Genomic DNA, 17,928 nt, shown 5'->3' on the forward strand with positions numbered 1-17,928 from the left:
ACAACGGCGAAAAACAGTCCTGTGAGGTACTATGACTATACATGGAAACATCCACCCACAAAACACAAGCTGAAAACCCCTACTTAAATATGGCCTCCAATTAGAGATAACGAATAACAGCTGACTCCAATTGAAGGCCAAACTAAAACCCTGAACATAGAAATAGAACTAGAAATACAAACAGAAATACATGACATAGAACAGTACCCAAAAATCCCAACAACACAAAACAAACACACCCCTGCCACGTCCTGACCATACTACAATAACAAAATGACCCCTTTACTGGTCAGGACGTGACAGTTCCACACTCACTTTACGGAATTCAAAATGACAACGCTTGTCTTTCATCATTTGGTCAGTTATGAATGGAAGAGTAGGTTCAGAATTTGTTGTTGCTAATCTTGCCAATGAAACAATCCTTAAAGTAGTTGGCAATGTCAGTGGGTTTTGTGATGAATGAGCCATCGGATTCAGTGAAGGATGGAGCTGATGTCGCCCTTTAGCCCAAAATTTCATTCAATGTCCTCAAAAGCTTTTTACTATCATTCTTTATATATTTATTTTGTTTCATAGTACAGTTTCTTCTTTTTGTTTAGTTTGGTGACATGATTTCTCAATTTACAGTAAGTTTGCCAATCTGCCGTGCAGCCAGACTTACTTACCATTTATCTCAGCCATACACATTTTCAAATCCTCATCAATCCACAGGGATTTATCTGTTTTTACAGTCATTTTCTTAACGGGTGCATGCTTATTAGTAACTGGAATAAGACATTTCATGAATGCAGCCGCCTGGTTGCTCCTCATTACGCACAACAAACTAGCTAATGTTATTTAGTTCATTCGAAAAGTATTCAGACCTCTTCCGTTTCCACATTTTGTTACTGTCACGTCCTGACCAGCAGAGGGAGTAATTGTATTATAATTTGGTCAGGACGTGGCAGAAGGGTACTTGTTTTATATGGTTGGGGTTGTGTGTATTATTAAAGGGGTGTTTGGTTTATGTAGTCTGGGGTTTGAATATATGTTCTAGTGTTGGTTTTCTAGTCTGTCTATTTCTGTGTGGTTTGTGTGGCTCCCGATCAGGAACAGCTGTACGTCGTTGTTCCTGATTGGGAGTCATATATTAGATGCTTGTTTTCACCTGGGGATTTTGTGGGTAGTTGTCTTTTGCACTGCTAGTTATAGCCTGTAAAACTGTCGTCTGCCGTTCTTTGTTTTGTTGTTTTTCGTGATCTCTTTATTTAATAAATATAAAGATGAGCATCCACATTCCCGCTGCGTTTTGGTCATCAATACACAACGACAGCCGTGACAGTTACGTTAAAGCCTAACATTAATGTTTTTCCTCATTTATCTACACACAATAACCCATAATGACAAAGCAAAAACAGTTATTTTTTAAAACATTGCAACTAAATAATAATAAATACCTTATTTACATAAGTATTCAGACCCTTTGCTATGATACTCAAAATTGAGCTCAGGTGCATCCTGTTTCTATTGATCATTCTTGAGATGTTTCTACAACTTGATTGGAGTCCACCTGTGGTAAATTCTATTGGTTGGACATGATTTGGAAAGGCACACACCTGTCTTTATAAGGTCCCACAGTTGACAGTGCATGTCAGAGCAAAAACCAAGCCATGAGGTCGAAGGAATTGTGCGTAGAGCTCAGGGTTGTGTTGAAGAACAGATCTGGTGAAGGGTACCAAAATATTTCTGCAGCATTAAAGGTCCCCAAGAACACAGTGGCGTCCATCATTCTTCAATGGAAGAAGTTTGGAACCACCAAGACTCTTAATAGAAATGGCCGCCCGGCCAAACTGAGCAATCTGGTGAGAAGGGCCTTGACCAAGAACCTGATGGTGACTCTGACAGAGCTCCAGAGTTCCTTTGTGGAGATGGGAGAACCTTGCAAATGACAACCATCTCTGCAGCACTCCACCAATCAGGCCTTGAGTGGCCAAACGGACACTCCTCAGTAAAAGGCACATGACTTTGAGTTTTCCAAAAGGCACCTAAAGGACTCTCAGACCATTAGAAACAAGATTCTCTGGTCTGAATGCCAAGCATCCCATCTGGAGACTAGTCAGGATTGAGGGAGCAAAGTACAGAGATCCTTGATGAAAACCTGCTCAGAATGCTCAGGACCTCAGACTGGGGCGAAGGTTCACCTTCCAACAGGACAATTACCCAAGCACAAAGCCAAGACAACGCAGGAGCGGCTTCGGGACAAGTCTCTGAATGTTCTTGAGGGGCAAAGCCAAAACCCGGACTTGAACCCGATCAAACATCTCTGGAGAGACCTGAAAATAGCTGTGCAGCGACGCTCCCCGTCCAACCTGACAGAGCTTGAGAGAATCTGCAGAGAAGAATGGGAGAAACTCCCCAAATACAGTTGTGCCAAGCTTGTAGCGTCATACCCAAGAATAAATGTGCATTAAAGAAAACAGTTTTTGCTTTGTCATTATGGGGTATTGTGTGGAGTAATGAGTGAAAAAAATGTTTTAATCCATTATAGGATAAGGCTGTAATGTAACAAAATGTGGAAAAAGTCAACGTGTCTAAATACTTTCCGAATGCATTGTACATCTTCAACACTGAAATCACTACAAAACATCTTGTATGATCTCTTAAACACTATATTAGGCCCAGCCTTTGGAACTTGGTTTTGCTAGATATGGTTCATAGGTGCATGATTACTGTTGACAATATCTGTTGGCTAGACAGAGGCATTCAGTTGAGTAAGAGGAACATAAATTAGGTTACTTACAATATGACTTTCAACAGCCCTGGGACAATGTATATTTGCAGGAACACTACAACTCAGTGATGCAATAGTAGGGATTATCTGAGCAGGGCTTGGGTCACTGATGAGTCAAAATGTATTTATAAAGCCCTTCTTACATCAGCTGATGTCACAAAGTGCTGTACAGAAACCCAGTCTAAAACCCCAAACAGCAAGCAATGCAGGTGTAGAAGTACGGTGGCTACGAAAAAGTCCCTAGAAAGGCCAGAATCTAGGCAGAAACCTAGAGAGGGACCAGGCTATGAGAGGTGGCCAGTCCTCTTCTGGCTGTGCCAGCTAGAGATTATAAAAGAACATGGCCAAGATGTTCAGCTGTTCATAGATGACCAGCAGGGTCATATAATAATAATCACAGTGGTTGTCGAGGGTGCAGCAGGTCAGAACCTCAGGAGTAAATGTCAGTTGGCTTTTCATAGCCGATCATTCAGAGTATCTCTACCGCTCCTGCTGTCTCTATAGAGTTGAAAACAGCAGGTCTGGGACAGGTTGCACGTCCGGTGAACAGGCCAGGTTTCCATAGTCTCAGGCAGAACAGTTGAAACTGGAGCAGCAGCACGGCCAGGTGGATTGTGGACAGCAAGGAGTCATCAGTCCAGGTAGTCCTAAGGCATGGTCCTAGGGCTCAGGTCCTCCGAGAGAGCGAAAGAAAGAAAGAAAGAAAGAAAGAGAGAGAGAGAGAGAGAATTAGAGAGAGCATACTTAAAATCACACAGGACACCGGATAAGACAGGAGAAATACTCCAGATATAACAGACTGACCCTAGCCCCCCGACACATAAACTACTGCAGCAAAAATAATGGAGGCTGAGACAGGAGGGGCCAGGAGACACTGTGGCCCCATCTGACGATACCCCCGGACAGAGTATAGCCCACAAAGGCCGAGTATAGCCCACAAAGATCTCCGCCACGGCACAACCCAAGGGGGGGTGCCAACCCAGACAGGAAGATCACGTCAGTGATTCAACCCACTCAAGCGACGCACCCCTAATAGAGATGGCATGGAAGAGCACCAGTAAGCCAGTGACTCAGCCCCTGTAATAGGGTTAGAGGTAGAGAATCCCAGTGGAGAGAGGGGAACCGGCCAGGCAGAGACAGCAAGGATGGTTCGTTGCTCCAGTGCCTTTCCATTCACCTTCACACTCCTGGGCCAGACTACACTCAATCATAGGACCTACTGAAGAGATGAGTCTTCAATAAAGACTTAAAAGTTGAAACCGAGTCTGCGTCTCTCACATGGGTAGGCAGACCATTCCACAACAATTGAGCTCTGTAGGAGAAAGCCCTGCCTCCAGCTGTTTGGTTAGAAATTATAGGGACAGTAAGGAGGCCTGTGTCTTGTGACCGTAGCATACGTGTAGGTATGTATGGCAGGACCAAATCGGAAAGATAGCTAGGAGCAAGCCCATGTAATGCTTTGTAGGTTAGCAGTAAAACCTTGAAATCAGCCCTTGCCTTAACAGGAAGCCAGTGTAGAGAGGCTAGCAATGGAGTAATATGATCATATTCTTTGGTTCTAGTAAAGATTCTAGCAGCCGTGTTTAGCACTAACTGAAGTTTATTTAGTGCTTTATCTGGGTAGCCGGAAAGTAGAGCATTGCAGTAGTCTAACCTAGAAGTGACAAAAGCATGGATCCATTTTTCTCCATCATTTTTTAACAGAAAATTTCAGATTTTTGCAATGTTACGTAGATGGAAAAAATCTGTCCTTGAAACAGTCAAAAGAGAGATCAGGGTCCAGAGTAACGCCGAGGTCCTTCACAGTTTTATTTGAGACGACTGTACAACCATCAAGATTAATTGTCAGATTCAACAGAAGATCTCTTTGTTTCTTGGGACCTAGAACAAGCATCTCTGGTTTGTCCGAGTTTAAATGTAGAACATTTGCAGCCATCCACTTCCTTATGTCTGAAACACAGGCTTCCAGGGAGGGCAATTTTGGGTCTTCCCCATGTTTCATTGAAATGTACAGCTGTTTGTCATCCGCATAGCAGTGAAAGTTAACATTATGTTTCCGAATGACATCACCAAGAGGTAAAATATATAGTGAAAACAATAGTGGTCCTAAAACGGAGCCTTGAGGAACATCGAAACGTACAGTTGATTTGTCAGAGGACAAACCATCCACAGAGACAAACATATCTTTCTGACAGATAAGATCTAAACCAGGCCAGAACTTGTCCGTGTAGACCAATTTGGGTTTCCAATCTCTCCAAAAGAATGTGGTGATCGAAGGTATCAAAAGCAGCACTAAGGTCTAGGAGCACGAGGACAGATGCAGAGCCTTGGTCTGACGCCATTAAGAAGTCATTTACCACCTTCACAAGTGCAGTCTCAGTGCTATGATGGCGTCTAAAACCAGACTGAAGCATTTCGTATACATTGTTTGTCTTCAGGATAGCAGTGAGTTGCTGCGCAACAGCTTTTTCATTTTTTTTTAGAAGAATTGGAGATTCGATGTAGGCCGATAGTTTTTTATGTTTTCTGGGTCAAGGTTTGGCTTTTTCAAGAGAGTCTTTATTACTGCCACTTTCAGTGAGTTTGGAACACATCCAGTGGATAGAGAGCCGTTGATTATGTTCAACATAGGAGGGCCAAGCACAGGAAGCAGCTCTTTCAGTAGTTTAGTTGGAATAGGGTCCAGTATGCAGCTTGAAGGTTTAGAGGCCATGATTATTTTCCATCAATGTGTAAAGAGATATAGTATTAAAAAACTTGAGTATCTCCCTTTATCCTAGGTCCTGGCAGAGTTGTGCAGACTCAGAACAACTGAGCTTTGGAGGAATACGCAGATTTAAAGAGGAGTAATTTGCTTTCTAATGATCATTATATTTTCCTCAAAGAAGTTCATGAATCATTGTTTCAACGCAGCCTTGAAATGTGCGGTCCAGACACCAAGTTGATTTGGATGGACTCCATCATTCCTGTAGAGCATCTTCTGTTTCCAAAAGGTGTCAAAGTGATCTATAAAAGTTATGCCAACAGAGCCAAAGTAGTCTCTTAGCCAGATGTGTAATGCCAGTAGCCTGCTTCCCAGCAATGGTGCAGGGCCTGAAATAATCAGCAGTTTTTTGTAATCTTTCAGGGCTAGAATCAATTATTTAAAATCCAGTTTCAGCAGTTCCGAGCTAGCCCTCCTAATGTCGTTTCACCCCACATGGACTACAACAGCGTCAGCCCACGGCAGCTGTTGTAGAATGGTAGGAATCAGCCTTCAAATCAAATTTTATTTGTCACATATACACGGTTAGCAGATGTTAATGCAAGTGTAGCGAAATGCTTGTGTTTCTAGTTCTGACAGTGCAGTAATATCTAACAAGTAATCTAACAATTCTCCAAGAACTACCTAATACACACAAATTGAAAGGGGTGAATGAGAATATGTACATATAAGTATATCAATGAGCAATTGACGAGCGGCATTGGCAAGGTGCAATAGATGGCATAAAATACAGTATATACATGGGATATACATGGGATATGAGTAATGTAAGATATGTAAACATTAAAGTGGCATTATTTAAAGTGACATTGTTTAAAGTGACTAGTGATCCATTTAATAAAGTGGCCAGGATTGCACAGTGTTTTTGCCCCCGAAACCGAGCTGCTTCTCACCATAGAGCTGCCGATGATGACAGCTGGTGAAATGGCAGAGGAGGTCTGGCCGTTTTTTCACCTTGAGTGGTTTAGGAAATCTCTCGAGGACCGATGGGAGGTGGGGTCTGATGCACCCAAGCTAGCCGTAGAATCCATTGTGGCTGACGAAGGGGCTGGAGTCTCAGACACCCTCACTGTCCAATGAGGGGGAGAGCTCGGAAGATCTGAACAACAGGTAGGAGCCCCCTTGGTTGGAAACAGGGTAGAGGACAATGGCCCCAGCAACCTCCTAGGACAGGGGGGGTGAAGCTGTTTGATGTCTGGAATGGGCTGCCCAAAGAAGCCCCGTTCACCATTGACTGCTACCTTCCATTAGGCTTGCGGTGGGTGATGTGTTTCCATTGCTGGATAGCGGAATCGGAGACTGTGGCATCTGTTAGGTCCTCTAGAAGCGTCGGTCCTGTTCCATTTTCCACAGGTGGGGGAGACTTGCCCAGTGAGAAGTCTCTGTGAAGCACTGGCCAGTCAGTCAAAGAGTGGTAACAGGATAGTGGTACTCTCACCATATCAGAACGACGTCCAGCCTGAGGTGTAGTGAAGGTAGGTCGGACGTGGTTTCCCCAGCAAATTGTGCAACGCTGAGATTTTGTTGCTTAGGGTCGACAGCTCGGTCCTACAGTCCTCCGCAAGTAGGCAGTTGTTGCATTGAAACTCCGGTTGGTCCACAGTGTCCTGGAAAAGAGAATAGTGAGATCGTAACTACCAATTGGATATCACGAAATTGAGGAGAATTATTGCTATATATTTTTTTGCACGGAATCCGTGAGCAGCAGTAAAATGACAATAGCGAGGCTATATACAAGGGGGTACTGGTAGAGAGTCAATATGCGGGGGAACCGGTTAGTCGAGGTAATTGAGGTAATATGTAAATGTAGGTAGAGTTATTAAAGTGACTATGCATAGACAATAATAGCAGCAGTGTAAAAGAGGGGTGGGGGGCTGATGCAAATAATCTGGGAAGCCATTTGATTAGATGTTCAGGAGTCTTATGGCTTGGGGGTAGAAGCTGTTTAGAAGCCTCTTGGACTTGGCGCTCAGGTACCGCTTGCCATGCGGTGGCAGAGAGAACAGTCTATGAACAGTCTAGGGCCTTCCTCTGACACCGCCTGGTAAAGAGGTCCTGGATTGCAGGAAGCTTGACCCCAGTGATGTACTGAGCCGTACGCACTTCCCTCTGTAGTGCCTTGTGGTCGGAGGCTAAGCAGTTGCCATACCAGGCAGTGATGCAAACAGTCAGGATGCTCTCGATGGTGCAGCTGTAGAACTTTTTGAGGATCTGAGGACCCATGCCAAATCTTTTCAGTCTCCTGAGGGGGAGACTGAAAAGATTTGGCATGGGTCCTCAAATCGTCGTGCCGTCTTCACGGCTGTCTTGGTATGCTTGGACCATGTTAGTTCGTTGGTGATGTGGCACCAAGGAACTTGAAGCTCTCAACCTGCTCCAATGCAGCCCCATCAATGAGAATGGGGGCGTTCTCAGTCCTCCTTTTCCTGTAGTCCTCAATCATCTCCTTTGTCTTGTTGTCCTGGCACCACATGGCCAGGTCTTTGACCTCCTTCCTATAGGCTGTCTCGTCGTTGTCGGTGATCTGGCCTACCACTGTTGTGTCATCGGCAAACTTAATGATGGTGTTGGAGTCGTGCCTGGCCGTGCAGTCATGAGTGAACAGGGAGTACAGGAAGAGACTCAGCACGCACCCCTGAGGGGCCACTGTGTTGCGGATCAGCATGGCGGATGTGTTGTTACCTACCCTTACCATCTGGGGGCTGCACGTCAGGAAGTCCAGGATCCAGTTGCAGAGGGAGGTATTTAGTCCCAGGGTCCTTAGATTATTGATGAGCTTTGAGGGCACTATGTGTTGAACGCTGAGCTGTAGTCAGTGAATAGCATTCTGACATAGGTGTTCCTTTTGTCCAGGTGGGAAAGGGCAGTATGGAGTGCAATAGCGATTGCATCATCTCTGGATCTGTTGGGGCGGTATGCAAATTGGAGTGGGTCTAGGGTGTCTGGGATAATGGTGTTGATGTGAGCCATGACCAGCCTTTCAAAGCACTGGCTACAGACGTGAGTGCTACGGGTCGGTAGTCATTTAGGCAGGTTACCTTAGTGTTCATGGGCACAGGGACTATGGTGGTCTGCTTGAAACTTGTTGGTATTACATACTCACACAGGGAGATGTTGAAAATGTCAGTGCCAGTTGGTCAGTGCATGCTCGGAGTACACATCCTGGTAATCCGTCTGGCCCTGCGGCCTTGTGAATGTTAACCTGTTTAACTTCTTACGGATCGTTGGGACACTAGCGTCCCACCTCGACAACATCCAGAACGCCAAATTCAAATTACAGAAATTGTAACATTAAACATTCCTGAAAATACAAGTGTCATACATCATTTGAAAGCTTAACTTCTTGTTAATCCCGCCGCTTTGTCAGATTTCACTTTACGGCAAAAGCACACCATGCGATTATCTGAGGACAGCGCCCGCACACAAAAGCAACCAAGCAGAGGCATCACGAAAGTCAGAAAGAGATAAAATAAATCACTTACCTTTGAAGATCTTCATCTGGTTGCAATCACAAGGGACCCAGCTACATAACAAATGGTCCTTTTGTTCGATAAAGTTCTTCTTTATATCCCCAAAAAGTATGTCTCAATGGCTCGCTTGACTCAGTAATCCACCAGTTTCCCTCGTTCAAAATGCATACAAATGAATCCCGTAAGTTACCAATAAACTTCTTCCAAACATATCAAACAACATTTCTAATCAATCCTCAGGTACCCTGATATGTAAATAAACTATAAAAATTTAAGACGGAGAATACCGGAGACCATTACCGAGATAAATAACGAAGTGAACGCCCTCACCGGAACGCGCAACAAACACTACATTCAAAATGGGAGCCACTTAGAAAAACTACAAATTCTAGCTCATTTTTCAAAAAACAAGCCTGAAACTCTTTCTAAAGACTGTTGACATCTAGTGGAAGCCCTAGGAACTGCAATCGGGGAGGTCTTCCTTTTATACATTTTTTTAATAATATGTTTATTATTTTCCAATAAAAAATAAATTAAAAAAGACAGCAATACAAACATTGACATTCATTGTACTGTTGAATGGGATAGCCAATTTAGAGGAGAAAACAAAACTTAACTCATACATACACAAAATAAAACAAAATCCTATTAGGTGGTACATGTATGAGAAGACAGCATAAAGTCATTACAAGCAGTGTAGTTAAGCCAAAAATAAATATTGAGTGGAGTACAGCACAGAGTAGCAGCAGATCATCAACCCAGTTATGAAGCGGGACTAGACCATTTATCTAGTATCGGCTGCCATATTTTGTAAAACATTGGACTTCTATTGGAAGTATTGTATTGAATCTTTTCCATATGTATTGCATTCCCTAAATCCCGTAACCACATTTCAAAGGTAGGTACAGTCTCCAATTTCCAAAATTGCAATATGAGCCTTTTGGCTAATAGAGTACAAAGAGAGACAGCCTTCCCCTCCTGGTTATTCCCATCAACTGTACCAAACAGAGCGATCAATGGGTCTCGGGCTATAACTCTATCGAAGGCCTTAGATAAGTAATCAAAAATGAGTGCCCAGTAAGAATGTAACTTAGGACATGTTCAAAATAAGTGGGTCAACGTCCCCTCATCCAGCTTGCACCTCTCACACAGTGGTGAGGTGTCCGGGAATATTTTATGCAGTTTCACTTTTGAGTAATGTAACCTGTGTATCACCTTAAACTGTACAAGGTTGTGTCTGGCATTCACAGAACTGTGGTTTATATTCCTGAGAGCTTCTACCCAGTCCTCATCTGAGATTTCTGAACCAAGTTCCTGCTCCCAAGCCCTTTTAATAGTGTCTGTGGATACCTCTATGTGGGCCTGTAGCACATCATACAGTTTAGAGACCGACCCTTTTGAATGGGGTTTGACAAGGATCAGTTTGGCTTAATGCCATACTGTGGGATATGTGTCCTTAAGAAATTCCTGATTTGCAGGTATCTGAAAAAATGTGTTGTTGGCATGTTGAACTTTCCCTGTAATTGTTGAAATGAAGCTAACTGACCATCCATGTATAAATTACCAATTGTTGTGAGCCCCTTCTCCCTCCACTGTGAAAACACAATATCATCCAATGCAGGGTGGAAAGCATGATTCAGGCAAATTGGGCTGTCAATGTATACAGTGGGTATGTTAAGAAAACGCCTAATCTGTTTCCAGATCCTAAGAGTATGACAAATGACTGGATTAGAGTCATAAGTGGCTTTTTTTCACATATGATGGACTATTAACAAGTGCAGGGAGTGAGGAACGTTGACAGGAGGCCTGCTCAATCAAAAGCCATGAAGGCATATCATTCTGTCGCATCCCAGGTAAACTTTCCCTCCAGAAAGACACAATGTTCAGATTAGCAGCCCAATAATACAGTTTAAAGTGAGGAAGGCCAAAGACCCCCTCTATCTTGTACTTGCTTCTTTGAAATTCTGGCTGCCTTGTTATCCCATAAAAATTGAATTACTATTGCTGATCAAGGTCTCTTGTCACTACATTGCCAAGGCTTGTGAACTTGTCCATCACTGTTCTAAGTGGGGTAGATTGCCGAAATTGCATATCCACAGGCCGTGATATTGGCATCAATTCGCTTTTTTGCCAGTTTATCATGTAGCCAGAGAAGGAGCCGAATGTATTTATCAAGTTAAGTAAGGGAGGAATAGAAGTTTTAGGCTTGGATAAAAACAAAAGAACATTGTCTGCATATAGGGCAATTTTGTGCTGTGTGTCTTATTTTAACAGAAGCTATATCGGCACATGCCCGAATGCGAGTAGCAAGGGGTTCCATGGCCACAGCGAAGAGAGCAGGCGAAATAGGGCAGCCCTTGAACAGGCGGAACGACTGCGACATTTCTTGATTGGTTACCACAGCCACGCCATTGGGTGTGCATAAATAATTCTTATCCAATTAATAAATTCCTTTCCAAACCCGAAATGCTCGAGAACCGATATCATATACTTCCACTCAATCTGATCAAATGCCTTCTCTGCGTCAAGAGCTATTACCACCGTCTCAACTTTATGATCGTGATACATTACGTTGAAAAGGCGTCTCAAATTGTAGTATATAAGTCGGCCCGGGATAAAACCTGTCTGGTCAGGGTGTATGATGTCAGAAATATATTTTTTCAATCGGTTTGCCAATATCTTTGTCAACACCTTATTTTCTATGGGGAGTAACGACATGGGGCGATAAGACGACATCTCCATGGAATCTCTATCATTTTTCAAGATCAGTGCTATTGTAGCCTCATACAGTGTTTGCGGGAGTTTGGCATTTTCTTTGGATTGTTTAAACATTCGCAACATAAGTGGAGCTAGACTGGCGCAGTACTTTTTAGAGAATTATATTACATATCCATCCGGCCCAGGGGCCTTGCTGTTTGGAAATTGTGCTGTCGCTGTGTTAATTTCCTCTAAAGTTATCCCAGCATCGAGTGCAGCAGCTGCCCCCCTGTCTAGTTTAGGAAGTTCACATTCAGCGAGAAAGCTTTCCATAGTTTGTGGATCCGTAGCATCGCATTTTGATTGATATAGCTCCGAATAAAACTGCGCAAAGCATTTATTAATATCCTGCGGATCTGTTACTATTTTACCCTTCTTGTCTTTTATTTTGTGAATAGCTCTAGATGGCCGTACATGCCTTAGCTGTCTTGCTAATAATTTATGTGGTTTGTCACCCAGTTCAAAATAACTTTGTTGCGTTCTAGCAAATAAAGAGCCCACCCGTTTCGAAAAGATAGTTTTGTATTCATATTTCAACTTTGTGATCTTCTCAAGGACTGTATTCGAGGAATTCATCCTAAAAACGTTCTCTTGTTCCCCTAACTCTCTTTCAATTTCTCTCATCCTAGTATTGGCGCGTTTCTTCCTCTCTGATGTATAAGAAATAATGTAACCTCTAATCAAAGCCTTTAGAGATTCCCAAAGGGTGGAGTCGTCAACATCCCCTGTGTCGTTAGCTCCGAGGAAAAAGGCAATCTGCTCCTTCAAATACTGACAAAAAGCCTCATCTTTCAACAGGTATGCGTCTAAGCGCCACGGTCGCCGACCTGTCGATCTATTGTCGAGTTTCAGCACCATGGACAGAGGAGAGTGGTCCGTAATTAGAATAGGGTGATAGGTAACCGACGCAGCTGCTGAAATTAGTTTGGAGTCCAAAAAAAAATAGTCAATTGTGGAATATGATTTATGAACTGATGAAAAGAAAGAATAATCCCTATCTGTTGGGTGCGTCAGCCTCCAAATATCAACAATGTTAAGGTTTGTCATCAATGTATTTAGACAGACACTGGCATTTGATTGTTGAAGTGACCTTGATAACTGTTTATCTAAAATAGGATCTAACGTACAGTTAAAGTCACCTCCAACAATAACACTTATATCCAAGATATTTAGTATGGCCTTAAATACCCTTTGAAAAAATTATGGATCATCGAAGTTGGTTCTATATAAATTGACCAAGGTTATTGGTTTCGAATTCAGCGTACCAACCACAATAATATACCGACCATTAGGATCTGAAATCAAGGATGAGTAAACAAAAGGAATGTTTTTCCTCATCAGGATTGTTACCCCTATTGCTTTTGCATCAAAGTTAGACTGGTATATCTGACCAATCCAGCTGACTCGTAGTTTGGCCTAAGCGGAGCGTTTAATATGAGTTTCTTGAAGAAGCACTATGTAAGCCCCCAGTGATTTAAGATAAGAAAAAACCTTAGCTCTTTTCACGACATTACCTAAGCCATTACAGTTCCAGCTGACTATCTTTATTCCACTAGGTCTACTCTGTGCTCGGTCACTATGTGGCATATCTTATTTTAGAGCAAATTGTTGCTGTCATACAAAGCCCAAAAGAAAAACGTCCCGCCGTCATGCCACCTGTATTAATAAATGTGGAGCAAGTTTGTGGAGCAAGTTTTCATCAAGGATCTCTCTGTACTTTGCTCCGTCCACCTTTGAATCAATCCTGATTAGTCTCCCAGTCCCTGCCGCTGAAAAACATCCCCACAGCATGATACAGCCACCACCATGCTTCACCGTAGGGATGGTGCCAGGTTTCCTCCAAACGTGACGCTTGGCAATCAGGCCAAAGAGTTCCATCTTGGTTTCATCAGACCAGCGAATCTTGTTTCTAATGGTCTGAGAGTCCTTTAGGTGCCTTTTACTGAGAAGTGGCTTCCGTCTGGCCACTCTACCATAAAGGCCTGATCGGTAGAGTGCTGCAGCGATGGTTGCCCTTCTGGAAGGTTATCCCGTCTCCACAGAGGAACTCTGGAGCTCTGCCAGAGTGACCATCGAGTTCTTGGTCACCTCACTGACCCATGCCCTTTTCCCTCAAATGCTCAGTTTGGCCGGGTAGCCTTTTCTAGGAAGAGTCTTGGTGGTTCCAAACTTCTCCCATTTAAGAATGATGGAGGCCACTGTGTTCTGGGACCGTCAATGCTGCAGACATTTTTTGCTACCCTTCCCCAGATCTGTGCCTCAACACAATCCTGTCTCGGAGCTCAATAGACAATTCCTTCGACCTCATGGATTGGTTTTTGCTCTGACATGCACTGTCAACTGTGGGACCTTATACAGACAGGTGTGTGCCTTTACAAATCATGTCCAATCAATTGAAATTACCACAGGTGGTCTCCAATCAAGTTGTAGAAACATCTCAAGGATCATCAATGGAAACAGGATACACCTGAGCTCAATTTCGAGTCTCATCACAAAGGGTCTGGATTCTTATGTAAATAAGGTATTTCTAGAAACCTGTTTTCGCTTTGTCATTATGGCGTATTGTGTATATTGATAAGGAAAACATTTTATTTAATCAATTTTATAATAAGGCTGTAACGTAACAAAATGTGGAAAAAGTCAAGTGGTCTGAATACTTTCCAAATGCACTATGTATTGGCACAGGGTCATTATGGCTTATTGGTAACTGATCATGAATGACAAACACATCAACCTGGTCTCAGAGCATTTCATATTATTCTGTACATAAATCCGAGACACTCCATTTAGTATGATGTGTTACGTATGTTATGTATACATTTTCTGATGTCCATCCATTTCGTATGAAATGTTACAAATTTGCAAAATGTACTATATGTTATGAATTTGCAAAACGTATGATGTTATGAATTCTGGCTAACATTGGTGAGGTGGATAACGTTGGCTACCTGGTTAACATTGGCTTGCCGACTAACATTAGATAGGCTGGGGCTTAGAATTAACGTTAAGTTTAGGAGTTAGGTTATTGGGTTAAGGTTAGGAATACGGTTAGGGGAAGGGTTCGCTAAGGGGGTTAAGGTTAAGGGAAGGGTTAGCTAACATGCTAAGTAGTTGCAAAGTAGCTAAAAATGAGTAAGTAGTTGAAAAGTGGCTAATTAGCTAAAATGCTAAAGTTGTCCCTGATGAGGTTCAAACTCACAACCTTTGGGACCAACTACCCTCCTTTCGTTTTTGCATTAGGTAACCATCTATCTTATGTAACAATACCAATCATGCTCATTTGGAGCTTTGGGGGAGTTCTTACAGCCAAACACTCGAGGGTAGCTTTAGAATGCAAAGAAAACTTTATTTACCCGATTCTTTACACTATCAGTCTGTCAATCATATCAGTCAATTATCTCACAGAACATAATTTATATTACAAGTGTCCTTGGTTACTACTGTAGAGCTTGCAGTATTAAAAGTGGGGTCTCTTTTATCCCGTGTGGCATGCCACAGTAAGAGGAGCTATAGGATCTTATATATAATGTTGATGGTAGAGTAACATGACTCTTTACGTGATCAATCAGTCATTTACCATCACAAAACAGTTAACAAATGAATATTTGAAGTATCCTGTGACACTACTGTAGCATTTCAGGCTGGAAAGTGTCTGTGGCATGCTCTTTAAGTCTATGATATACCACAGTAAGAGGATCTATAGGATCTGATGTAATGTACAGTATATGGTTGAGTAACGGGATTTTATAACTGACTTTTTCCTGCATAACATAGGTACAGTAATGGACACTTTTAAATGTACATTTAGAGGTCATGCAATTCAATGTTCATCTTAAATTAAAAAAAATAAATAAATGGTCAAGGAGTTCATATTAACAAAGGAAATAGAAGAAATAACAGTACAGATGGATAGCAGTAAAGACTGTACCATAGAGGCACAGAATAAGTTAGATGAAAAACAAATATAAATGTAGGAACTTAATCGGGAACAATCAAGTATAATGTATTATATTTTTTTACAGAAACCATGATTCCCAAAATGATACTTTGAAAGAGGCAGCAAAGTACTTGAAGCATATGTTCTCTTTTCAGTCTCCTCCATTTCCACTAAATGAAGTTAACTGTAATGATTTTCCCCTAATAGTGTAAAATGAACAGCTGTACAGAAAGACGTGTGAGGGACAAATTGCAGGAACTTCTTGATGCAATTACATCCTTTAAGCATGGTCAAGTTAATAATTCTGCTGTGGATTATGTATTAAACCAATGGTTTAAAGTACTGAAGTAAATATACTTTAAAGTACTACTTAAGTAGTTATTTTGGGTATCTGTACTTTACTATTTATATTTTTGACTAATTTTACTGCACTACATTCCTAAAGAAAATATTGTACTTGATTCCATACTTTTTTCCTGACACCCAAAAGTACTCGTTACATTTTGAATGCTTAGCAGGACAGGAAAATTCACACAGTTATCAACCAAACATCCCTGGTCATCCCTGCTGCCTCTCATCTGGCAGACACACTAAACTCACATGCTTCATTTGTAAATTATGTCTGAGTGTTGGAATGTGCCCCTGGCTTTCCATAAATAAATAAAAAACAGTAAAATGGTGCCATCTGGTTTGCTTAATATAAGGAATTTGAAATAATTTATAATTTTACTTTTGATACTTAAATATATTTTCAACCAAACACTTTTACTCAAGTAGAATTTTACTGGGTGACTTTTACTTGACTCATTTTCTATTAAGGTATCTTTACTTTTACGAAAGTATGACAGTTGGGTACTTTTCCCCACCACTATTAAACCACCCAGACACATCAAAGATACAGTTGTCCTTCTGAACAGCTGCAGGACAGGGATAAAACTGCTCAGGGATGTTACCATTTGGCTATTGGTGATTGTAAAACAGTTACAGAGTTCAATGGCTGTGATGGGAGAAAACTGAGGATGGATCAACAACATTGTAGTGACTCCACAATAATGACAGTGAAAATAATTATGCAAATACATATATTGTATGCAACAAGGCACTAAAGTAATACCGCAAAAAAAAAATTGGGCCTAAATGCAAAGCCTTATGTTTGGGGCAAATCCAACACAACACATCACTGAGTATCTGCCACCGTATTACCAAGCATGGTGGTGGCTGCATCATGGTATGGGTATGGTTGACGTCGGCAAATACTGGGGAGTTTTTATGGATAAAAATAAATGGGATGCAGCTAAGCACAGGCAAAATCCTTGACGAAAACCTGCTTCAGTCTGCTTTACTGACACTGGGAGAGGAACTCACCTTTAAGCAGGACAATAACCTACAACACAAGGCCAAATCTACACTGGAGTTGTTTACCAAGACGACAGTAAATGTTACTGAGTGGCCAAGTCACAGTTTTGACTTAAATCTGCTTGAGAAATGCTGTGTAGCCATGAGCCTTCCCTGTAGCTCAGTTGGTAGAGCATGGTGTTTGCAACACCAGGGTTGTGGGTTCGATTCCCACGGGGGGCCAGCACAGAAAAAAAAAAAAAAAAAAAAAATGTATGAAATGTATGCATTCACTACTGTAAGTCGCTCTGGATAAGAGCGTCTGCTAAATGACTAAAATGTAAATGTAAGCACCAACATCTTGACAGAGCTTGAACAATTATGAAAAGAATAAAGGGCTAATATTGCACAATCCAGGTGTGTAAAATGTGTGTAAAATGTAAATGTAAAATGTAAATGTAAATGTAAAGCTCTTAGAGTCTTACCCAAGAAGACTCACTGCTGTAGTCGCTGCCAACAGTGTTTCTAGCATGTATTGACTCAAGGAGCTGAAAACTTATGCAACGACTATATTTTAGTTATTTAATTTCTATCAATCTTTAAAAAAAATTAATAGACTTCTTCCACTTTGACAAAATTACACTTAAATCCATTTTAATCCCACTTTGTAACAAAATGTGAATAAATCCAAGGGGTATGTCAAATTATTGTAGACAGGCGCAGGAATACATAATAGGGGTTTTTAATACTCCACCCAAAAATACAACATGCCATGAAAAGGCATGGGGACGAAGCCCAAAACAAACACGCGTACAAAAACACAGGGAGGTAACCAAAACAAAAGAGCGAGGTTAAACCTCTAATAAATACACGGGACGAGACCCATAATAACAAT

The sequence above is a fragment of the Salmo trutta genome, chromosome 37, assembly GCF_901001165.1.
Source record: "Salmo trutta chromosome 37, fSalTru1.1, whole genome shotgun sequence".
NCBI lineage: Eukaryota > Metazoa > Chordata > Actinopteri > Salmoniformes > Salmonidae > Salmo > Salmo trutta.